At 37.2% G+C, this 25,623-nt stretch overlaps 1 protein-coding gene, 1 long non-coding RNA gene and 1 pseudogene across 6 annotated transcripts in view; 2 read left to right on the top strand and 1 right to left on the bottom strand.

Annotated features, from left to right (window-relative positions):
• LOC309864645 (sterile alpha motif domain-containing protein 5) overlaps positions 1-25,623 on the top strand; it is a 909,922-nt gene that overhangs the window by 298,244 nt on the left and 586,055 nt on the right. The window lies entirely within an intron of this gene.
• LOC309864655 overlaps positions 1-25,623 on the top strand; it is a 394,132-nt gene that overhangs the window by 199,694 nt on the left and 168,815 nt on the right. The window lies entirely within an intron of this gene.
• On the bottom strand, positions 10,218-11,791 carry LOC309864987 (heterogeneous nuclear ribonucleoprotein A3 pseudogene; annotated as a pseudogene). Its single transcript has one exon. The product of its transcript is annotated as a heterogeneous nuclear ribonucleoprotein A3 pseudogene (transcript).

The following is a 25,623-nucleotide window of genomic DNA, read 5'->3' as shown; positions in this document are numbered from 1 at the left end:
TAAATGAGATAGAAATTTGTAGGATCTTTGGTTTATACATTCTGCTTCATTTTCTGCCTTTTGTTGTTATCCAGAGGAGCCCTTCTTGGCATGAGACAAAAACTAATCTGACTTTATTTAAGGTTAGATTATCTTGATTCAGCGCCCTGCCATTCAAAGTTACCTGACTCACCTTTAATAACTCAGAACATCAAAGAAGATTTTCTATCTGAGCCAGCCAGCCCCAAAAGAAAGAAATAAAATCATGGAAGTTCTTTTGTTTTGGTTTAAAGATCAAGTTCAGAGTGGTCTTTGGTCATATTAAATCAAAATGGGTTTCGAGTGTGCTTTTAATAGAATGAGAACTCATGTCTCTTTCTCCTGTTCACATTAGTTTGGACCCAGAGGATATTTATTAAACAAAGAACAGCCAAACAAACTAATGTTAAGGGAGGAAATTGGTTTTCCTGCAGTCCAACCTATTTTTAAATTAGCAGAAGCAAGTGCTAATATGAAACCCTGTGACCAGTAATCACATTTTCCTTTCGCTTTGTTGGAAAATCACAGCAATCCGTATTAGCATTTCACACTAGTTAAGAGAGTGTGGTAAAACAGTCCAAGGAGACTGTTCGGGGTGAGAGCCCGTGAGGGAGAGGTGATTTGGGCAGTGAGGTTTCCCGGGAAAAGCAGCTCAGTAGGCAATTTTGTGTGGAATCTAAAGCCTTTTTTGGACAGCAGTTCAAAAATATAGCACAAAAGACAATGAGCATGGCTCCAGACCAAGCCTAGGTTAGAGTTTACTCAGGCGCTGACACAAAATCCATATTGCCACCACCTATTGATGATTTATTTCAGTAATTACTCTTGAACCCATAACAAAAATGCTGTCAAAATACAACAACCTTGTCCTACTTAATGCTTCTGCTTTTTTTCTTTCAGTAGATTAATTTACATGTAATAATCAAAACGGCACCATTCCCTGATACTGATCAGTCAGCAATCTATCGAATGCTTTAGAAAACAGGAAAAATTAACAACCACTTGCAAACACCTTTGGCTGAGTGACTCAGCATTAGACCCCTCGAGCAATTATTTTCCCTTTAGTGCAGCTGAGATTATGGGTCTTTAGAACTAAATCCGGAAGTCTAGAGAGTCTTTCTCTCCTGGCTCATGGAACATTCTTAGCCATTGTCCATTACAACCCTCTCCACTGTGTTCCTGTTCCAAGCTGTTGGAAAATTTTCCTGAAAGGAAATGTATTTCTTCACAGGCAACAGAAGAGCATTTACAGACCACTAATTGTTTGAGTGCTCCTTTATGATGGAAGTTGAAAAATATCTTCCTGTAGAGTCTACTAGTTGATTAATTCCAAGTAGATGGCAGACATAAGGGTAAAACCCAAAACTGTAAAACACTTAAAAAAAAATTAAGATCTTTAGGACCTAGGGCTAGGTAAAGAATTTAGGCTTGCCACCAAAAGCATCACCTCTAAAAGGAAAAATTGGTAAATTGGATCTTATCAAAATTAAAATAAATTTGCTCTGTGGAAATCCTATGAAGATAATGAAAGACAACAGATTATATGTATAAATTTCATGTCTGACAAAGGACTTGAGTCTTAGAGTATATAAAGAATTCTCAAAAACAAATGATTTAATTAAAATGGGCAAAATATATGACAAGAAATTTCATCAAAGACTATATACAGATGGCAAATAGGCACCAGAAAATATGTCTAATATTATTAACCATCAGGGAAATGCTAATCAAAACGACAATGAGATGCCACTACACACCTATCAGAATGAATAACAAAATAGTGGTAATCATGTGCTGGCAGGGATGAGGAGAAACTGGACTAGTCATATGCTGCTGGTGGGAATGCCAATTGTTCAGGCACTCTGGAAGGTAGCTCAGCAGTCCCAGAAAACTAACTGGGCACCAACCATACTTAGCAATTTTACTTTGAGGCATTTATCTTAGATGAAAACCTATGTTTATACAAAGACCTATGTTCATACAGAACCTGAGCACAGATGTTTATAGCCACTTTCTTTGCAGTACTCAAACCTGAAAACAACCCAGATATTTTTTGAGAGGAGTATGGTTAAACCAACTGTGGTACGTCCATATCATGAATTGCCCCTTGACCATAAAAGGGAGCAAACTATTGGTACACCCAACAACGTGGATGGACTGAAAGGGATTTATGCTGAATGGAAAAAGCCATCTTTAAAATGTCATGTAATGTGAAATATTTATACAACATTTTTGAAATAAAATCTGTAGAAATGAAGACTAGATTAATGGTTTCCAAGTACTAGGATATTGTTTAGAATGTGTAGCTAAGCAGAAGTAGCACGAGAGAGACTAGATGTTATTAAACAGTTGTCTCTTGATTGTGAGAGTGGTTACACAAGGATAAAATTGCACTGAATTGTGTGCGTGCACACACACCCACACAAACATAAAAATCATAAATGATTTTTGCATAAATGCATATATAATTGGTGAAATCTGAGTAAGCTCTGTGCCTTGTACCAATGTCCGTATCCTGGTTTTCATTCTGTAGATGCTAACACTGAAGAAGCTGGGTAAAGCATGCACAGACTTCCCTGTAGATTTCTTCAACACCCTGTCTTCCTGTGAATGTAGAATTATTTCAAAATATGCAGGATGTGTTTGTGTGTGTGTGTGTATGTGAGTGTGTGTGTGTGTTTTACAAAAGTCAACAACAAAAGCATTGCTCTTAGAATGGCCCTTGTCAGCCTGCCAAAATGGGCCGTGGCACAAAAAATAAAGGTCAAGAACTTTTATTATAAATCCTCATTATAAATGAAGTCCTATTATAAGTCATGGTTGAAATCAAGGGGTTAAATAACTTTTTTTTTTTTTTTAAGATGTTATTTACTTTATTTGACAGACAGAGATCACAAGTAGGCAGAGAGGCAGGCAGAGAGAGAGGGAGGAGGAAGCAGGCTCCCTGCTGAGCAGAGAGCCCGATGTGGGGCTCGATCCCAGGACCCTGGAATCATGACCTGAGCCGAAGGCAGAGGCTTAACCCACTGAGCCACCCAGGTGCCCCAAATAACTTCTTTTGATCAAAGTGAAGTGTCCTCTTGCTAACCACATACGGACAAGCACACACAAGCTCACTCTTGAATACTGGATTGCCCACTGGGTTTTGAACCTGAGACTAAAGCCCAAAATTACTGATGTTAAGGTTGACCATTTGGTAGCTAAAACACACTCTTAAATACAAGGGATCAATCTTAAGACACTCCTTTTTGCAGAAAAATGAGAGCTCAAAAAGACTATTATTGGACGATATTAGAGTCTCAGTCTCTTTACCACAGGAGGGATACAGCACCATCAGATTTTACAGAATCTCCTTGATGCTAAGGAAAGCAGATCTTTGCTTGATTTCTTTAGTATCCACTGTGCTCTTTTTCTCCATAAAATTATCATATTTTAGAGATGATAAGTTTTGATGTCTAAAAATTCATTTCTAGGGCGCCTGGGTGGCTCAGTTAAGTGTTTGCCTTAGGCTCAGGTCATGATCCCAGGGTTCTGGGATCAAGTCCCATACTGGGCTCCAGGCTCAGCAGGAAGCCTGCTTTCCCTCTCCCCCTGCTCATGTTCTCTCTCTTGCTCACTCTCTCTCTCAAATAAATATTTTTAAAAATAAAAAATAAAATAAAAATTTATTTCCAGAATAGAAAATATGCTTGCTGAAATCCCACCACAGATGGACCTAGAAGGAAATAAGAAAATCCAACAAGGAGTATCTTTGAGAATCAGAAGAACATTTACACTATAAAACCTACAGCCTTTGCTTCTGCATCTAGAAAAGGAAGGCAGTAGACAGGTTCTACACTTATTTCCATTACACAATTTTTCAGAATTCTGACATTTGTGGTAGTTCAGAGCCCTACATCTTGAAGTCCTATGTCCTGACTCTCTTAAAGCTTTGCGCTAAGGGGGTGATAGCTAATGTTTACCTTGCACATGCCATGTGCCAGACACTGTTTTAAGCACTATGTGTGCCTTAATTTTAATCCTTGAAGCAACCCAGTGAGGAAGACCCTATGATTCGAAGCATCCTCATTTTATGTATGAGGAAACTGACAGTCATAAGATCGGTGAGCCTACCTAATGTATATGGCTAATAAGTGGTGGAGAGAGAACGTGAGCTGACTAGCTCTAGAACTCCAAGTTCTTCACCACAAAACCCTTCTGGCCCATCAAGTTAATATGGATTTTGCTGCATCAGGCATGATCAACTGAACATCTAGTTCAGTTGCTATAGGCACAGTGTTCCAAAGACAAATTCCCACACATCATGAGGGCACAGTGCAGACATCAGTCGAACGATCTGGTCCATTCATGATTAGATTGGTTTCAGCACTTTAACACAGACAAACAATATTTTCTGTTTTTCTGTCATTGCATTTCTGAACAGCACACATCAATGTCCCCAGGTATTTGGGTTTGAATGGTCTTCTCATACAGAGTAAGAAATCTTGCCTGGCTCTGAGTCCTTTAGATTGGGGATTGGCAATTTTTTTTTCTTCCCTGTGGAAGGCCTGATGATAAATATTTAGGCTTTGCAGTCCAGAGAGTCTCCGCCACAACAACTCCACTCTGCTGTTGTAGCTCAAAACGAAGCCACCATTTTCTGACCCCTCCTTTAGATAAAATAACTTAAAATTCTGTGATGGTTGCTTTGGATAAATCAAAGGTATCATGGTATCTATGACTTTTTTTTTTTTAATAATTCTGGGGTTTAGTGATCTACCACAAGCTCATAACCCTTAATTAACAAAAACAAAACCAAAAAACTGCTTGGGTGGTGCAGTTGCTTGGGCAGCCAGCACTTGGTTTTGACTCAGGTCTGATTTCAGGCTCCTGAGGTCGAGCCCAGGGTTCAGCCCTGCTCTTAGCGTGAAGTCTACATGTGTTTTTCTCTCCCTCTTCCTCTGCCCCTTTCTCTGCTTGCAAGTGCACCCATGCCCTCTCTCTTTCTGTGTCACAATAAACAAATCTTTAAAAAGAACACAAAACTTGTCCATTTATATAAAAAACAAATTATACAATTTTGAGAAACAAATTCACAAGTGCAGTCCATGCAGCAGATGTAATCAGAAAGGCAAAGTGCTATCTAATTTTGAGGGCATTGTTTTAAAAATGATGTCTTTTCTCAGAACTATAAGGACAAGCCAACATTTTCCAGCAGTGGTGGGGGAGGGGGTGGGCAAAGTGGGTGAAGAGGAGTGGGAGGTAGAAGCTTCCAGTTATGCAATGAAGAAGTTATGGGAATGAAAGTCACAGCATAGGGAATGTGGTCAATGGTACTGTAATAATGATGTATGGGGACATATGGTAGTGGCACTTGTGAGCACAGCACAATGTACAGAGAAGTTGAATCACTATGTTGTACACATGAAACCCTTATAACACTGTGCATCAATTGTACTCAAATTAAAAAGAAATTTAAAAATATAAGGTCTTTTATTTCCTCTGAATATTTCAGAATATTCATGAATACTCGAAGTTTGTCAAGGAGGCTTATTTCATTCACTGCTTGTGCTGTGCCATTTTTCCTTCTGCTTCTAAAAGTAATTTATCCTTTTTTTCTACTAAGGATGGTTCAGACACAAGGGTTTTGATTTACATGGAAGTAATGCTCAAGGCCGTATTTTAGTACTATTTGTATTGTGTTATGTTGGTACTGAAACGCTTAATGGATGTTCAGTGTTATGTTTTGTATCCTGATTTAGTACTAATGTTGCTGATCTATGCAGTTTAGTCTAAATTAGTTCAAGGCAAGCCACAGTGTGGGAAAGAAACACTTCAAACTCTGTCTGTTACTATAGTCTTAAAAGCATGTGCCCAATCACCATCTCAGAGAGTCCTATAAAAGGACTGTCATTGAGGCTTTTGTCCAGGCTGGGGCAAGACAGGCTGGAGGTGAGAGGTCGGTCTAATCAAAGGGTTAAATATTTGATATGCTGTACCGTATTAGAGGACCATGTCTGCATGTCACTGTATTCTGTTTTCACTTAGACTCTGGAACACAGGGACAAAGACATTTGTTTGAAGATAAGAGTGACATACTTTTGGGAAGCTAAGATGTGTTGTGATGAAAATGAGGGAAAGCAAATAGTGTTACTCAAATGGTCTGATATGTTTGGCTTCTTTACCATGTATGCTTTAATAAGTTTGTTTAAACTTAACTTCACATTCCTTTATTTGGATATAAAAACTCAAAATGGCTAACAGTGTCATGAATGCTATTTAAATGATTATGGAATCTTGAGAAAACATATGTATACGAAGCCAGTAGGCTTTATGGTTTTCTGGCTTTGAAAGGACAATGTGATACAGAGTGTACTTATTATGAGTTAATTAAATGATAACATACCAAGGCAATTTATTATGGACATCAAATAAAGCCTAATTTAAAAAAAAATTGTGTGATAAATTTAGAAAATCTAGGACTTGCTAGAGAGGAAAATTAACTGGTTTTTAAATTAACCAGCAGAGGCCTGTATCTAAAATTAAATTTCTATTATTTTTACTAGAGGAAATAAAATTCCATGTGAAAGCTTTTTTAAAAGGACTCTTTAATTATAGGAGGTTAATATTTCAATGATGGTGTCAGAAATACTGCGGTAACATAGTCTCATAGTAAGTGGGCACTTACGCCATAAGAAAAATAAAAAGCACACATCAGACATCTAATACTAAGTTGTGTATTGTATTGGTTTTAATTATTATAAGGTTGTGCTGTGTTCTGAATCTTATACTATTTGATTGAATCATCTCTGAAAGATAAGAATTATTTCAAAGTAAAACTTCAAGATGAAACCTTGAGGACAAATCAGTGTCAGAGAATTGGTCAATTTCAGAGAATTTGACATAATGTTTGCATCTCTAACTCACTTCTTGCCACTTCTTTAATTTTTACACAACCAAGCTCAGAGTAATTACTTCCTATCTGCTCTTGGTTCAACACTGCTAGGTATTATTCCAAATATTTGTAGTCACAATCAAGGAATTTATATCAGAAGATAATTTCTAAAATTTTGAGAAAGAAATTCACAGGTCCAATTTAAGTGCCAGATGTAATCAGAAAGAGGCAAAGTGCTATCTAATTTTGAGGGCATTGTCTTTAAAAACGATGTATTTTGTTTCCTCTGGATAGTTCGGAATATTAGTAAATATTCCAAATTTATCAAAAAGGATCACTTTGTTCATTGTTGTGCTGCAACTTCTTTCCTTCTGCTTCTAAAATATACTTTTTAGTATACTTTTTTTTTCTTCTAAGGATTGCTCAGACACAGGAGTTTTGATTTACTTAGCAGTAATGCTCAAGGCCATATTCTAGTTCTATTCATGTTGTGTTGGCACTAAAGCACTTAAAGGACATTCATACTTTTATTTTTTGAATTTTGAGAATATATTCACATTCGAGAAAGAACTGATAGATAATTAAATAAAATCAACTATCTTCTAGCCTGCCTTAATTCTAGGAGTAGATAGTTATCCAATAGACCACATTGGTATGGGTATCAGAATAATATGTTAATGAAAAAGAAAATTTAGATTATTGTGTCTCAAAAATTTCATTTTAACTGTATTAGGAAATAAAATGTTGCATGCCCATATTAGGTATTTTTCTGAATCACAGTGTGGCTTTACTCAAATACAATTTACTCTTCAGGACAAAAACCAACATTTACTTACAGTTTGAAATACAATGACTAGTCAAAATATAGTTCTCTAGCATTGTAAATCTCTTAAAATAGATCTACAAGTACTCTTTGTATTTACTAGCATTTGTTTTATAAGACCTGAAATTTATAGAAAAATTTAATAGTTCCTAAATATTCTCAACATTACTTTATCTACAAATATTTGTTCATATAATACATAGAATGGTCTATCATAAATATATGATGTATGCAGCCCATCTCTATACCCGGTGTGTATACTGTTAACAGTTACAAATAAGGTAACAGAGTATATGGATCTTTATATTTAAGGTCATCACAATAAATAATAGTGTCAATAAATATCAAGAAGCTTTTAAAGTGTGGCCGGTTAACACTATTGGCATCTTTCTGTTCAGAGAGGTTGAAAAATATTTGATGACCTGAGAGTATTATGTGGAATTTCTTGAGTATCAGTGTATTATGAACATAAGCTTGATTTCTTCAATAAATTCTTGGTACCCATATGTCCAATAGTATGATTTTATATATAAAGAGAAGGTGATTAAACCTGGAGGTGTTAGCGCTGACTTAATTGGTTATCTGCAAATTGATGCATAATGCGGGTATCAGTTTTTAAAATAATAGTTGAGGTCTGCATTTTAATTGAAACGGTACCGGCAAAGAACTCCTTCATAGTCTATGTTCATTCTCCTAGTGATTTTATCAGTATGATAAATAACAGAAAAGCCATCCTCACTATGAGCAATGAAGATAGCCAATTTCTTAAAAATGCTGATAAGGTGATAGTCAAGAACTACTACTGTCCCCTCCCGAAACAACACATGGCTCTTTTCTGTTGATTCTTGCATTTTCCCTATCCCATCATCCATTCATTTGCATTAAATTACAACCAAACTCTTAAGTAACTTTCTAGAAACACAAGAGCACAAGACATTGCATTCAGATTTATTTCTCATGGGCCCTTAAAACATCCCACCATCTTTCTCATCTCCGACATTAAAGGAAGTAACTCACTTCTGGTTCATGGGTCTAGAATCAGTAAGAAAGAAAACAACCTACAGTTAAACCTAAACTTTAATTCAGGGTTTCTTAGATTGTGCCAATTCTGGTGTCTCCTTCAATTTCCTTTCTTTTTTCTTTTTTTTTTTTTTAATTTAAATTTTAGGTAGTTACCATACAGTGCAATATTGGTTTCTGGAGTAGAATTCAGTGATTCATCACTCACATACAACCTTCAGTGCCTATCATAATAAGTGCCCTGCTTAATACCCATCCCCCATCTAGCCCATACCCCAGCCACCCCCCTCCAGCAACCCTCAGTTTGTTCTCTGTTGCTAAGAATTTCTTATGGCTTGTTTCCCTCTCTCCCTTTTTTTTCTTTTCCCCATTCCAATATGTTCATCTGTTTTCTTTCCACATATGAGCGAGATCATATGATCTTTGTCTTTCTCTGACTTATTTCACTTAGCATAATGTACACTAGTGCCATTTATGTCATTGTAGAGGGCAAGATTTCTTTTTTTTTCCTTTATATATATACCCCACCTTCTTTTTTTTTTTAATATACTTTTTTATTTTTTATAAACACATATTTTTATCCCCAGGGGTACAGGTCTGTGAATCACCAGGTTTACACACTTCACAGCACTCACCAAAGCACATTCCCTCCCCAATGTCCATAATCCCACCCCCTTCTCCCAAACCCCCTCCCCCCAGCAACCCTCAGTTTGTTTTGTGAGATTAAGAGTCACTTATGGTTTGTCTCCCTCCCAATCCCATCTTGTTTCATTGATTCTTCTCGTACCCACTTAAGCACCCATGTTGCATCACCACTTCCTCATATCAGGGAGATCATATGATAGTTGTCTTTCTCTGCTTGACTTATTTCTCTAAGCATGATACGCTCTAGTTCCATCCATGTTGTCGCAAATGGCAAGATTTCATTTCTTTTGATGGCTGCATAGTATTCCATTATGTATATATACCCCACCTTCTTTATCCATTCATTGGACATTTAGGCTTTCTCAATAGTTTCACTATTGTTGACAATGCTGCTGTAAGCATGGGGGTGCATGTATCCTTTCAATTCTGTGTTTTTTGTATCCTTTGGGTAAATAGTAATATAATTGCTAGACTATAGGGTAGCTCTATTTTTAACATGTTGAGGAACCTCCATACTGTTTTCCAGAGTGGCTGCACCAGTTTGGATTCCCACCAACAGTGCAAGAGTGTTCTTCTTTGTCTCTGTCCTCCCCAACATTTGTTGTTTCTTGTGTTGTTAATTTTAGCTATCCTGATCTGTGTGAGATGGTACCTCATTGTGGTTTTGATCTGTATTTCCCTGATGGTGAGTGAGGTTGAATATCTTTTCATGTGTCAGTTAGCTATCTGGATGTCTTTTTTAAAAGGTGTCTATTCATGTATTCAGCCCATTTCTTAACTGGACTGTTTATTTTTGGGGTATGAGTTTGATAAGTTTTTTTTTTTTTTTTTGACAAGTTAAAAATTCCTTAATTTTTTATTCCTGGTACCACTACCACAATTTACAGGGCAATATACCTGATGTAATGAAAAGAAAAAGAAAAAGACAAAGCTACAACAGATAAAAGACCTCAGGAATGTACATCTAATTGACACTACATTGCATTAATTAATAGCTGCACTTTTTGCAAACTGTGGCTATGACAGTCCTGAACAAGAAGGGTTTCCTGTTTAATCTGAAGTAACTTTTCTGACTATGGATCATCGTTCCTTCTGTGGCAGATTTTTACAGTTCCTCTAATGCATTTGGGACGACTGTCTCAAAGTAACCTGCAGCTTTCCTGACAACTCCTCGCTCTCTCTCCTGCTAAGAACTGTAGCCCTTTTCTTCTGAAAATTTTTTAGAACCTTCTGCTACCATATCCACCACTTCCACCACCAGAGCCATAAACACCACCACAGGGACTGCCCGAGCTTCTTCCACCAAAACTGCCCCCCTTCATGGGTCCATAATTTGATTGCTATTGTCCACTGTAATTTCCAAAATCATTATAGTTCCCACCACCACCATAGTTACCTCCAAAATTTCCTCCTTCATTGTAACCATCATATCCTCCACCACCACCTCCATATCCACTTCCTTGGTTTCCATATCCTGGTCCACCACCACCATAGCCTCCTCTACTACTATAACCAGGACCACCACCATAGTTGCCACCATCACCTCCAAATCCATTATATCCACCATCACCTCCTCCATAACTGCCTCTGCTGCCACCACCACCACCACCGTAGCCTCCTCTTCCACCAAAGTTTCCACTACGGCCAAAGTTACCACCACCTCCAAAGTTCCCTCCACGACCCATGAAGTTGCCAGATCCACCTCCACGACCTCTTTGTGATCCAGCAGACTGCATTTCTTGTTTAGAAAGGGCCTTTTTCACTTCACAATTATGCCCATTAATAGTGTGGTATTTCTGAACAACAATTTTATCAACTGTATCATGATCATCAAAAGTTACAAAAGCAAATCCTCTCTTTTTTCCACTCTGCCTGTCTTCCATAACTTCTATGGCTTCAATCTTGCCATACTTTTCAAAGTAGTCTCTCAAATTATACTCTTCTGTATATTCTTTAATCCCACCAACAAAAATTTTCTTCACTGTTAGATGGGCACCAGGCTTTACAGAATCCTCTCTAGAAACAGCTCTCTTTGGTTCCACTACATGCGCATCAACCTTGTGTGGTCGGGCACACATTGCTGCATCCACCTCAACACAAGAGTAAGTCACAAAACCAAAACCCCTGGAACGTTTTGTTTGGGGGTGTCTCATCACCACACAATCTGTAAGGGTACCCCATTTTTCAAAATGTTCTCTTAAACTATCATCTGTAGTTTCAAAGCTCAAACCACCAATAAACAGTTTTCTCAACTGCTCTGGTTCCTTTGGATCATGGCCCTCCTCCCCCTGGCGGCAGCGGCGATGGCCGGAGTCGGGCTGGGGGCGACCGGGCGGCGGTTTTACCTCCATTTTGAGACCGGACTCGCCTCTTCCAACTCGAGTTCAATATGGGACCGAGAGAGCGAGTTTGATAAGTTTTTTGTAGAATTTGGTTACTATCCTTCAGTTTCCTTCTAAAGAATGAAAAAATCTGAAGCAATGCTCTGTGGCAGGTCAAATCTCTTCAAGCCTAACAGACATATAAATGACCTGGCGTAGCAAATTTCTCTCATGACCTCTTTCCTTGAGGGTCTGGTAATAGGACTGTCACTTAGGTCCTTGTCACAGAAACTCTAAGAAAAAACTGCTTCACAAGGAAGCCAAGGCCAAGCACTGTGAATGATGCAGAGTAATAACATATCCTTTGTCAGTCACTTATTGCTCCTTTGAAAGTGAAATCCCAGAATAAATCTTGCGAATCACACCAAAATACTACATAAATATCAAGCCGAGGCACCTTTAGTTTCATTTTCACACATAACCAAATCGGCTAACCTGTTACGTATATCCCTGATCTTCTGTTATATTTTTCTAGTATTGAAAATCTCCTAAAAGAGATCTACAAGTACTTTTTATATTTATTAACATTTGTTTTACACATACGTCAAATTTATAGAAAAATTTAGTACCAGCTTTTCAGTTCCCAGATAGTTTCAACATTACTTGGTCTACGAATATTTGTTTCTATGGCACAAAGAGTGTTCCTGTAAATACAGCATTAGTTAATACCACATTTTCAAAGGCTTGTTAAAGTAATAGAAAACAAAGATCTAAAATGTATCAATTTTATTTCCATAATATTTCTCTTCTCTTTAGGTAAATTACCTTTTGAAGAGCATGAGGAAAAAAAAAAACTTTTTTACATATCAATTAACATCTCCTTCCAAAAGCCTTACTCATTAATTTCCTACAAAAGAAAATTTTGCTTTCTAAGCTATCTATTCCAATGACTCTGATCTTTTAGTTAATGCTAAATGTGGATAAAGTGCTTTATCATAGTTTTATGAATTTTTCCATGTAATGAAATTTCCATATGGAAATGTAATTTCCATAATGAATTTTTCCATGTAATAATGCCTCTAAGTTGAATAAATAACATTATCCTATTAGCATTAATAGCCATTACTATAAAACTATTCTAGAGACATCTGGGTGGCTCAGTCAGGTAAGTGTCTGCTTTCACATTAGGTTATGATCCCAGGGTCCTAGGATTGAAGCCCACATCAGGCTCCCTGCTCAGTGGAGACCCTGCATCTCCCTCTGCCTGCCTCTCCTCCTACTTGTGTGGTTGCTCCCTACCTTTCTCTCTCTGACAACTAAATAAAATCTTAAAAAAAACAAAACAAAACAAAACAAAAAAAAAAAAACAAAAAAAAAAACCACAACTGTTCTAAATGTTCTTAAGATACATTTGTTTGTTTTCATTTTATTTAATAGCTTTATTGCTTGGAAATATTCATTAAGGACCTATTGTGCACCAGGAATTACTATGCTATTAACTGATCTAGACACTGGTATTTTTTAAAATCTCTCCAGGTGATTCTAATATGTAACCTTAGTTGCAAATCACTTCTCAGGGATCCTTGAGTCTGGAGAAAGCTAGGAAGGTTCACAGAAAAGATATTTGAGATAGACCTAAAGGATAGAATAGGAGTTTCCCAGGGATAGAGGAGTGGAGGGAATTCTATAAAAAGAACAAGGAGAGTTGACATGCAAGCAGCCTTGGCAGGACCAGATCATCTGCTTTGGGACATGGGAAAGAGAAGACCAGAAGGTGTGGTTCGCACTACGTAGAAAAGAGCCTTCACAGCTATATGGAATTGTATTTTATTCAACTAGAACCACTGTATTGTGCCATATATGGAGAACCACTGAATCTTAATATTTTTAAGTAGTAAATATGGTACAAGCTGACATATGTTTAAGAAGACAAAACCTACAACAATGAAGATGCAAAAGAGTGTGAGAACTTTGAAATTGGCAGGGGTTTACATCATTCATATAAGAGATAATGATGGATTGATTGCCCCAAACTGACCTCCATTGTAATTTGGATCGTTATAACTTCTGACACACATTTTTATTGTTATCAGTGATGACTACAAATATGTTAATCCAGTGCTCAGAAGATGAAAATGATGTCCTTGATTCATAAGAACATTGTAATAAGTTATTTATTGGTACAAAAAAGTTGAGAAGAATTAAAACACAACAAAGACAACATTTAGTACCAAGCATCCATTAAAAAACAAAACAAAACAGGATTCCTGAGTCAATCAACTAATCAATAAATGCACCTGCTGTCAAAAACCATGGAAGAAATATTTACCCAAGAGACATGATTTAGGACAAGAACAAGAACACTGTTTAACAGCTGCTTTGTTTTTTACATAATAACTAATTCTCAGGGGCTGACAGAGATGCAGATTTTGGTGGGGGGGAAGAGGTGGAGAAATTGCCTCACCAACTGCATTTGTGTGTCTTTAACCCTTAAAGAATTCTGCCTTTTAGGATACTTGAGGCTGACTTGCATATTAAAGTTTCAAAGTAACCTTTTCTTCCATTGTAAATATTTCTGTGAATACAACCAATTGGAAATTAGAACAATAGAGTACTTTTCTGAACAATACTATTTTTTATTTTATTTCTCAGCTGTGATCTTTAAAGCAAAAACCAATGGCAGGAAAAACAGTTTGTACCAGTTTCATGAAGTATGTCTTAGGTTTTTGTAAATACTTTTAACTCAAAAAAAATACTACTTTCAATACAAAAAAAAAAAAAAAATAAGAAAGAAAATTTCTTCAGACTGAGAATACCAGGAATAAGGAATGCAATTATAATGATCAAAGGGGTCACTTCACCCAGGGGATACAAAATTTTAAGATTTATGCACCAAATAACAAAGCTTCAAAATACACAAAGCAAAATCTGATTAAGTCACAATTATAGTCACATTCCAATATTCCTCTTTCAGTAATTGGTAGAATATTGACAGAAAATCAGTAAGGATGTAGAAGAATTGAACAATACTATTAAACAACTTGATGTAATTGAATATATAAAACACTCCACACTGCAAAATAGAATACCCATTCTCTTCAAGTGTACATGGAATTTTGTGTAATGTATACCATATTCTGGGAAATAAAACAAGTCTCATTAAGTTTAAAAGGATTCAAATGATATAAGGTGTGCTCTCTGATGAAAAAGGAATTAAATTAGGTATTGATAACATCTTTAGGAAAAAAAATCAATATTTAGAAATAACACACTTCTAAATAAACTGAGTCAAAGAATTAAAGGGAAATTAGAAAACATTTAAGCTGAATGAAAATGTTTAAAATGTACCAAAATGCACTGTCTGTTGTTAAAGCAGTATATAAGGAAAATTTTCTCACATCAAATGCCGATACTAGAAAACAAGAATGATCTCAAGTTATAATCTTAGCTTAGGCTTAAAAAAAGTAGAAAAATGAGATTAATGAAATGTTAAGTACATGGAAAACAGGAAATAAATCAGTGTGGAAATCAATGAAATCTAAAATGGTAAAACAGAGAAAACTAATGAAGGCAAAAACTGTTTCTTTGAATAAATCAATATAATTGATAAACTTCCAGTCAAACAATAAGTCAGGAAGAAAAAAGAGAAGACACAAATTACTAATATCAGGAATGAGAGAAATGGTATCACTTTAAACTCCAAAGATATTAAAAAGATAATGATGGAATATTGTTAACAACTTTATGCTAGTAAATTCAGTAACATACATCAAAGTTATTCACCCTCAACATTGGTAACATTTTGGGCCAGATAATTCTTCCTTCTGAGGGCTATCTTGTGGATTGTAGAATATTTTGCAGTATCCCTGAATTTTACCTACTAGATGTTAATACCATGTCCCACTTCCCAGTTTTAACAATGAAAAATATTTCTAGACATTGCCAAATGCCCCATAGGTGAGAAAGAATAATACTGCTCCATGTTGAGAACTACTGACTTAAATGGGCAGATTTTTTGAAAGGCACACACTACTAAAACTCAAGAAGAAATAAATAACTTTAATAGCCCTGTATCTATTGAAGAAATTAAATTTGTAGTTAAAAACATTCCCACAAAGAAAACTCTAGCCTCCACTAACTTCACCCGTGAATTCTACTATTTAAGGAAGAAATGATACTGATTGTACAAAAACTCTCAGAAAGCTGATAATTGAGGATTACTTTCCAACTCACTCTATGAAACCAGAATGATCCTAATATCAAAATCAAAGGCAATACAAGAAAACCATAGACCAATATTCTTCAGGAACATGGATGCAAAAATCCTAAACAAAAATTTAGCAAATGGATCCCAATAATACTGTGAAATGATAAAAGATAATCAATCAAGTGGTATTTATCTCTGGAATGCAAGATTGGTTTAATGTTCGACAATTAGTGTAAATCACCACATCAGCACACTAAAACAGAAAAACTAATCATCTCAATAGATGCAGAAAAAGCATTTTATGAAGTACAACTTCAATTCCTGATTAAAATTTTTTTTTCTCAACTGCTGATTTAAACAACTCTGGGAAAACTAGAATTACAAGGGAACATCCTTAACTTGATAAAAGTTCTCTACAAAATCTGGAGGACATGGGGAGATGGAGAGGAGAAGGGAGTTGAGGGAAATTGGAGGGGGAGATGAACCATGAGAGACTATGGACTCTGAAAAACAATCTGAGCGTTTTGAAGGGGGCAGGGGAATGGGAAGTTGGATGAGCCTGGTGGTGGGTATTATGGAGGGCACATATTGCATGGAGCACTGGGTGTGGTGCATAAACAATAAATTCTGGTACACTGAAAAGAAATTTAAAAAATAAAAAATTTTTTAAAAATCCCTACAGTTAACACTATGCCTAATATTAAAAACTAAACTTACTCTATTTGAACTTTCTCTAAAGTTTCTAGACAGTGCAAAAGAACCAGTAATACATACATACATATGGAAAAATAGCATCCTGACTGGGAAGGAAGAAGTAAAACTTTATTCACAAATAGCATGATCACCTACACAGAAAATTTGATAGAATCTGTGAAAAAACTACAAAAAAATATTAAGGGAGGTGAGCTAGGATGCAGGTTTCAAGATCAAGATAAAATACTCTTGTGTGACTATGCACTATCAATGACAATTGAAAATGGACTTAGAGAGCAAAACCATGTAAAATTGCATGAAAATATGAAATAGTTAAGGATAACTCTAAAGAATGTGTTCAAGACTCATATAATGAAAAGTACAAAACATTGGCAAGAGAAATTAAAAACCTAAACAAATAGAAAAATATATGGTTTCATGGGACCGACATTTCAATATTATTGAAATGTTAACTCCCCCAAATTTATCTATAGAATCAATACAGTACAACCACTTTAGAAAAACAGTCTGGTCATTTCTTTAATAGTTACAACTACCCAATGATATGATCCAGCCATTCTACTACAAGGTACTTATCCAAGAGAAATTGAAAACATATTTATGCAAGACTTGTTGAATGTTTATAGGAATTTTATTTGTAATAACCAAAACCTAGACACAACCCAAATATCCACCAACAAAAGAATGGATAACCAAACAGTGGTATAGCTATATAGTGGAGTACTATTTAATAATAAAAAAGAATGAACTCAATGAGAGCTGAACAATGTATAGAAATGTTGAATCACTATATTGTACACCTGAAACTAATATAGTACTTTGTGTTAACTATACTGGAATTAAATTAAAAACCCAATAGGAACACTTTTAAAAAAGGAATGAACCATTGATACATACAATACTGTAGATGAATGTCAAAGTAATTATAATATGCGGAAGAAGCCTATAAGACAGAGTGAACATATGGCATAATTTCATTTATATAAAATTCTAGAAAATGCAAACTCAACTTTAGTGAAAGGACCTCAATCAATAGTTGCCTAGGGATGGGTACGGTGCAGTGGAGGAGGTAAATGGGAGGGGACAAGAGGAAGAGATTGCAAAGGGACATGGTGAAACTCTTGGGGTGAAGGGTATGTCCATTGTGTTGATTGTGGTAATGGTTTCATGGATATATGTGTATATATATATGTATATGCATATGTATATGTATGTATATGTCAATGGGCTTTAAACCTCACCCTTGAGAAAAAACTATATATATATATATATATATATATATATATATATATATAGTTGCATGCTTTATATATGTGCAGTTGGGAATACCATTATAAGGAGAAATATTCAAGAAGTTACAAAGTAATCTGCTAAGTAGAATATAATTCCAGAATTTAAAAAGAATTTTTTCTTTCATGAGATTCAAGAAAAGGCAGGATGTTTAGAGTAGAAAGGTAGTTTTATCCTTAATAGTTGACTCTCAGAAATGATTCTATGAGGACTACCACTAAAAATCATCAGTATTATCATCAGTGCCTATGCTACAGATGATGATTGAACTGAATAATAAAAGTATATTTTGTATTACTCACTGAACTTTTTAAAAGGGTATTATTTATTTATTTTAGAGTGCATGTGTTTGAGTGGGGAGAGGGGCCGAAGGAGAGGAAAGAAAAAGAATCTCAAGCAGACTCTGCACTGAGCATGGAACCTGACACAGTGTTGGATCCCATGCCCCTGAGATCAATATAATGATCTGAGCTGAAATCAAGAATGGGATGCTTGACTGACTGAGCCAACCAGGTGGCTTCTAAAACTTATTAGATAAAATCTTTCTCTTGCTTGTTGTCTTCTAACTACCAGCTAGACCAAGAATCTGGATGTGGTGCTCTTTAACTGACATTTTTCAAGCCCCCCCAGCATTATACTGGTCAATGAATTTATTAAAATAAAATTTTAAAAAAAGGAGGGGGGGTTCCATAATTGCAGGTTGTTAAACTTTGAGCTCTCTGGAGTTCCGTAAGGAGTTTTGCAGTAGCACAAGACTTGTACATCCTCAGACAAAGTGAATTACTAGTGAATGACTAGCTTCCTTTTCCCACTCCGTCCTGTACCTGAAGTTCTGCAGCGGAAGGAGAGGTATACTAAGGAAGCTAAGCACGTGGGTGTCCTCTGTTCAGTAGATTCCTGCCCTGGTTGTCCACAGAGCCTGGAATCATCCCCTTCATATTGCAGGCAGAGTAGAGCCCTACACCAGATAATACCAACCACTGCAGAGATTAAGGCAGACTTGGACCGTGAAGACAGAGCCGAGAATTCCCAGCCACCAGCCAATCAGGTTCATCTCTGCCAATTTGTTCTCATGATAACACAACTGGGTATTTTATGCATTGAGATTCTTGGATGCTGTTTCTGCTCTTATTGGTGGGATTGTGTGGTGACACGTGTGCATGTCAATGGGCTTTAAACCTCACCCTAGAGAAAATTTGGTTTTCTCATTTGACGTATCTTTTTTAGGAATCCACACCCTAGAGGAAATGCTTATGTGCTGCTAACCTTTTTATAGTTCTCCAAATATGCAACAAGGGATAAATAATTAGTGTAAAGCACATAAATAATTTCTTTTTTTAATTTTTTATTTTTTATAAACATATATTTTTATCCCCAGGGGTACAGGTCTGTGAATCACCAGGTTTACACACTTCACAGCACTCACCAAAGCACATACCCTCCCCAATGTCCATAATCCCACCCCCTTCTCCCAAACCCCCTCCCCCCAGCAACCCTCAGTTTGTTTTGTGAGATTAAGAGTCACTTATGGTTTGTCTCTCTCCCAATCCCATCTTGTTTCATTTATTCTTCTCGTACCCACTTAAGCACCCATGTTGCATCACCACTTCCTCATATCAGGGAGATCATATGATAGTTGTCTTTCTCTGATTGACTTATTTCTCTAAGCATGATACGCTCTAGTTCCATCCATGTTGTCGCAAATGGCAAGATTTCATTTCTTTTGATGGCTGCATAGTATTCCATTGTGTATATATACCACATCTTCTTGATCCATTCATCTGTTGATGGACATCTAGGTTCTTTCCATAGTTTGGCTATTGTGGACATTGCTGCTATAAACATTCGGGTACACGTGCCCCTTTGGATCACTCCGTTTGTATCTTTAGGGTAAATTCCCAATAGTGCAATTGCTAGGTCATAGGGCAGTTCTATTTTCAACATTTTGAGGAACCTCCATGCTGTTTTCCAGAGTAGCTGCACCAGCTTGCATTCCCACCAACAGTGTAGGAGGGTTCCCCTTTCTCCGCATCCTCGCCAGCATCTGTCATTTCCTGACTTGTTTATTTTAGCCATTCTGACTGGTGTGAGGTGATATCTCATTGTGGTTTTGATTTGTATTTCCCTGATGCCGAGTGATATGAGGACTTTTTCATGTGTCTGTTGGCCATCTGGATGTCTTCTTTGCAGAAATGTCTGTTCATGCCCTCTGCCCATTTCTTGATTGGATTATTTGTTCTTCGGGTGTTGAGTTTGCTAAGTTCTTTATAGATTCTGGACACTAGTCCTTTATCTGATATGTCATTTGCAAATATCTTCTCCCATTCTGTCAGTTGTCTTTTGATTTTGTTAACTGTTTCCTTTACTGTGCAAAAGCTTTTGATCTTGATGAAATCCCAATAGTTCATTTTTGCCCTTGCTTCCCTTGCCTTTGGCGTTGTTCCTAGGAAGATGTTGCTGCGGCAGAGGTCGAAGAGGTTGCTGCCTGTGTTCTCCTCAAGGATTTTGATGGATTCCTTTCGCACATTGAGGTCCTTCATCCATTTTGAGTCTATTTTTGTGTGTGGTGTAAGGAAATGGTCCAATTTCATTTTTCTGCATGTGGCTGTCCAATTTTCCCAACACCATTTATTGAAGAAGCTGTCTTTTTTCCATTGGACATTCTTTCCTGCTTTGTTGAAGATTAGTTGACTGTAGAGTTGAGGGTCTATTTCTGGGCTCTCTATTCTGTTCCATTGATCTATGTGTCTGTTTTTGTGCCAGTACCATGCTGTCTTGATGATGACATCTTTGTAATAGAGCTTGAAGTCCGGAACTGTGATGCCACCAACGTTGGCTTTCTTTTTCAATATCCCTTTGGCTATTCGAGGTCTTTTCTGGTTCCATATAAATTTTAGAATTATTTGTTCCATTTCTTTGAAAAAGATGGATGGTACTTTGATAGGAATTGCATTAAATGTGTAGATTGCTTTAGGTAGCATAGACATTTTCACAATATTTATTCTTCCAATCCAGGAGCATGGAACATTTTTCCATTTCTTTGTGTCTTCCTCGATTTTTTTCATGAGTACTTTATAGTTTTCTGAGTATAGATTCTGTGCCTCTTTGGTTAGGTTTATTCCTAGGTAGCTTATGGTTTTGGGTGCAATTGTAAATGGGATGGACTCCTTAATTTCTCTTTCTTCTGTCTTGCTGTTGGTGTAGAATTATGCAACTGATTTCTGTGCATTGATTTTATATCCTGACATTTTACTGAATTCCTATATAAGTTCTAGCAGTTTTGGAGTGGAGTCTTTTGGGTTTTCCACATATAGTATCATATCATCTGCGAAGAGTGATAATTTGACTTCTTCTTTGCTGATTTGGATGCCTTTAATTTCCTTTTGTTGTCTGATTGCTGAGGCTAGGACCTCTAGTACTATGTTGAATAGCAGTGGTGATAATGGACATCCCTGCCGTGTTCCTGACCTTGGCGGAAAAGCTTTCAGTTTTTCTCCATTGGGAATGATATTTGCGGTGGGTTTTTCATAGATGGCTTTGATGATATTGAGGTATGTGCCCTCTATCCCTACACTTTGAAGAGTTTTGATCAGGAAGGGATGCTGTACTTTGTCAAATGCTTTTTCAGCATCTATTGTGAGTATCATATGGTTCTTGTTCTTTCTTTTATTGATGTGTTGTATCACATTGACTGATTTGCGGATGTTGAACCAACCTTGCAGCCCTGGAATAAATACCACTTGGTCGTGGTGAATAATCCTTTTAATGTACTGTTGAATCCTATTGGCTAGTATTTTGTTGAGTATTTTCGCATCTGTGTTCATCAAGGATATTGGTCTATAGCTCTCTTTTTTGGTGGGATCCTTGTCTGGTTTGGGGATCAAGGTGATGCTGGCCTCATAAAATGAGTTTGGAAGTTTTCCTTCCATTTCTATTTTTTGGAACAGTTTCAGGAGAATAGGAATTAGTTCTTCTTTAAATGTTTGGTAGAATTCCCCTGGGAAGCCGTCTGGCCCCAGGCTTTTGTTTGTTTGGAGATTTTTAATGACTGTTTCAATCTCCTTACTGGTTATGGGTCTGTTCAGGCTTTCTATTTCTTCCTGGTTCAGTTGTGGTAGTTTATATGTTTCTAGGAATGCATCCATTTCTTCCAGATTGTCAAATTTATTGGCGTAGAGTTGCTCATAGTATGTTCTTATAATAGTTTGTATTTCTTTGGTGTTAGTTGTGATCTCTCCTCTTTCATTCATGATTTTATTTATTTGGGTCCTTTCTCTTTTCTTTTTGATAAGTCGAGCCAGGGGTTTATCAATTTTATTAATTCTTTCAAAGAACCAGCTCCTAGTTTCGTTGATTTGTTCTATTGTCTTTTTGGTTTCTATTTCATTGATTTCTGCTCTTACCTTTATGATTTCTCTTCTCCTGCTGGGCTTAGGGTTTCTTTCTTGTTCTTTCTCCAGCTCCTTTAGGTGTAGGGTTAGGTTGTGTACCTGAGACCTTTCTTGTTTTTTGAGAAAGGCTTGTACAGCTATATATTTTCCTCTCAGGACTGCCTTTGTTGTGTCCCACAGATTTTGAACCGTTGTATTTTCATTATCATTTGTTTCCATGATTTTTTTCAATTCTTCTTTAATTTCCCGGTTGACCCATTCATTCTTTAGAAGGATGCTGTTTAGTCTCCATGTATTTGGGTTCTTTCCAAACTTCCTTTTGTGGTTGAGTTCTAGCTTTAGAGCATTGCAGTCTTAAAATATGCAGGGAATGATCCCAATCTTTTGATACCGGTTGAGTCCTGATTTAGGACCGAGGATGTGATCTATTCTGGAGAATGTTCCATGTGCACTAGAGAAGAATGTGTATTCTGTTGCTTTGGAATAACATGTTCTGAATATATCTGTGATGTCCATCTGGTCCAGTGTGTCGTTTAAGGCCCTTATTTCCTTGCTGATCTTTTGCTTGGATGATCTGTCCATTTCAGTGAGGGGAGTGTTAAAGTCCCCTACTATTATTGTATTATTGTTGATGTGTTTCTCTGATTTTGTTATTAATTGGTTTATATAGTTGGTTGCTCCCACGTTGGGGGCATAGATATTTAAAATTGTTAAATCTTCTTGTTTGACAGACCCTTTGAGTATGATATAGTCTTTGGCTTAAAATCTAATTGATCTGATATAAGGATTGCCACTCCTGCTTTCTTCTGATGTCCATTAGCATGGTAAATTCTTTTCTACCCCCTCACTTTAAATCTGGAGGCTTAAAATGAGTTTCTTGGAGGCAACATATAGATGGGTTTTGTTTTTTTATCCATTCTGATACTCTCTGTCTTTTGACAGGGGCATTTAGCCCATTAACATTCAGGGTAACTATTGAGAGATATGAATTTAGTGCCATTGTATTGCCTGTAAGGTGACTGTTACTGTATATGGTCTCTGTTCCTTTCTGATCTACCACTTGTAGGCTCTCTCTTTGCTTAGAGGACCCCTTTCAATATTTCCTGTAGGGCTGGTTTGGTGTTTGCAAATTCTTTCAGTTTTTGTTTGTCCTGGAAGCTTTTAATCTCTCCTTCTATTTTCAGTGATAGCCTAGCTGGATATAGTATTCTTGGCTGCATGTTTTTCTCGTTTAGTGCTCTGAAAATATCATGCCAGCTCTTTCTGGCCTGCCAGGTCTCTGTGGATAAGTCAGCTGCCAATCTAATATTTTTACCATTGTATGTTACAGACTTCTTTTCCCGGGCTGCTTTCAGGATTTTCTCTTTGTCACTGAGACTTGTAAATTTTACTATTAGGTGACGGGGTGTGGGCCTATTCTTATTGATTTTGAGGGGCGTTCTCTGAACCTCCTGAATTTTGATGCTCGTTCCCTTTGCCATATTGGGGAAATTCTCCCCAATAATTCTCTCCAGTATACCTTCTGCTCCCCTCTCTCTTTCTTCTTCTTCTGGAATCCCAATTATTCTAATGTTGTTTCGTCTTATGGTGTCACTTATCTCTCGAATTCTCCCCTCGTGGTCCAGTAGCTGTTTGTCCCTCTTTTGCTCAGCTTCTTTATTCTCTATCATTTGGTCTTCTATATCGCTAAATCTTTCTTCTGCCTCATTTATCCTAGCAGTGAGAACCTCCATTTTTTATTGTACCTCATTAATAGCTTTTTTGATTTCAACTTGGTTAGATTTTAGTTCTTTTATTTCTCCAGAAAAGGCTTTTATATCTCTCGAGAGGGTTTCTCTAATATCTTCCATGCCTTTTTCGAGCCCAGCTAGAACCTTGAGAATTGTCATTCTGAACTCTAGATCTGACATATTACCAATGTCTGTATTGATTAGGTCCCTAGCCTTCGGTACTGCCTCTTGTTCTTTTTTTTTGTGTTGAATTCTTCCGTCTTGTCATTTTGTCCAGATAAGAGTATATGAAGGAGCAAGGAAAATACTAAAAGGGTGGCAACAACCCCAGCAAAATATGCTTTAACCAAATTAGAAGAGATTCCAAATCATGAGGGGGAGAAAGGGGATAAAAAGAGGTTCAAAAAGGAAGGAAGAAAGGAAAAAAAAAACAGAAAAAAGAAAAGAAAAGAATTAAAAAAAAAGAAAACAAACCAGAAAAATATAAAAAAGAAAAAATATATATATTAGATAAACTGGTTAAAAAACGTTAAAAAAGAAAAAGGTAAAAGTTAAAAAAAAAATTTTACCAGAAGGCGAGAAAAAAAAAAAAACAAAAAATGAAAAAGAAAAAAATTAAATTAACTGCAAGACTAAAAAAAATCACAGGGAAAAAGCCATGAGTTCCATGCTTTGCTTTCTCCTCCTCTGGAATTCTGCTGCTCTCCTTGGTATTGAAACCGCACTCCTTGGTAGGTGAACTTGGTCTCAGCTGGATTTCTTGTTGATCTTCTGGGGGAGGGGCCTGTTGTAGTGATTCTCAAGTGTCTTTGCCCCAGGCGGAATTGCACTGCCCTTACCCAGGAGCTGGGGTGAATAATCCGCTTGGGTTTGCTTTCAGGAGCTTTTGTTCCCTGAGCGCTTTCCATAGAGTTCCGGAGGACGGGAATACAAATTGCAGCCTCCTGGTCTCCGGCCGGGAGGAGCTGAGAGCCCAGGGCCCCACTCCTCAGTGCGCCCTCAGAGAACAGCGCCCAGTACTCCCGTCTTCCTGACCTCCGGCGGTGCTCCGAGCTCACCGAGCCTGCGACTGGTTGAAGGTAACACCGAGCTGTGAGCTTACTGTCCGCTCTGTCTCTGTAGCCGGCTTTCCCGTTCCAATACCCACAAGCTCTTCGACACTCAGACACCCCCGATCCTTCTGTGACCCTGCGGGACCTGAGGCCACGCTGACCCCGTGTGGGCTTCGCCCCGGTTTCGCCTCTGGAGCGATGTCCCTCAGCGGAACAGACTTTTAAAAGTCCTGATTTTGTGCTCCGTTGCTCCGCCACTTGCCGGGAGCCGGCCCCTGCCCCCCGGGTCTATCTTCCCGTCGCTTTGGATTCACTTCTCCGCCGGTCCTACCTTTCAGAAAGTGGTTGTTTTTCTGTTTCCAGAATTGCTGTTCTTCTTCTCTTCGATCTGCCGATGGATTTTCAGGTGTTTGCAATCTTTAGATAAGCTATCTAGCTGATCTCCGGCCAGCTGAATTAGTCTCAGCCTGCTACTTCTCCACCATCTTGACTCCTCCCCAAGAAATAATTTCTCATTGGTTGTTTACAACAAAGATCT

Source organism: Mustela nivalis (genome assembly GCF_964662115.1).
Source record: "Mustela nivalis genome assembly, chromosome: 5".
In the NCBI taxonomy this organism is placed as follows: Eukaryota; Metazoa; Chordata; class Mammalia; order Carnivora; family Mustelidae; genus Mustela; species Mustela nivalis.
Note: the sequence above shows the minus strand (reverse complement) of the source record. Positions and strands in the feature narration are given on the sequence as shown.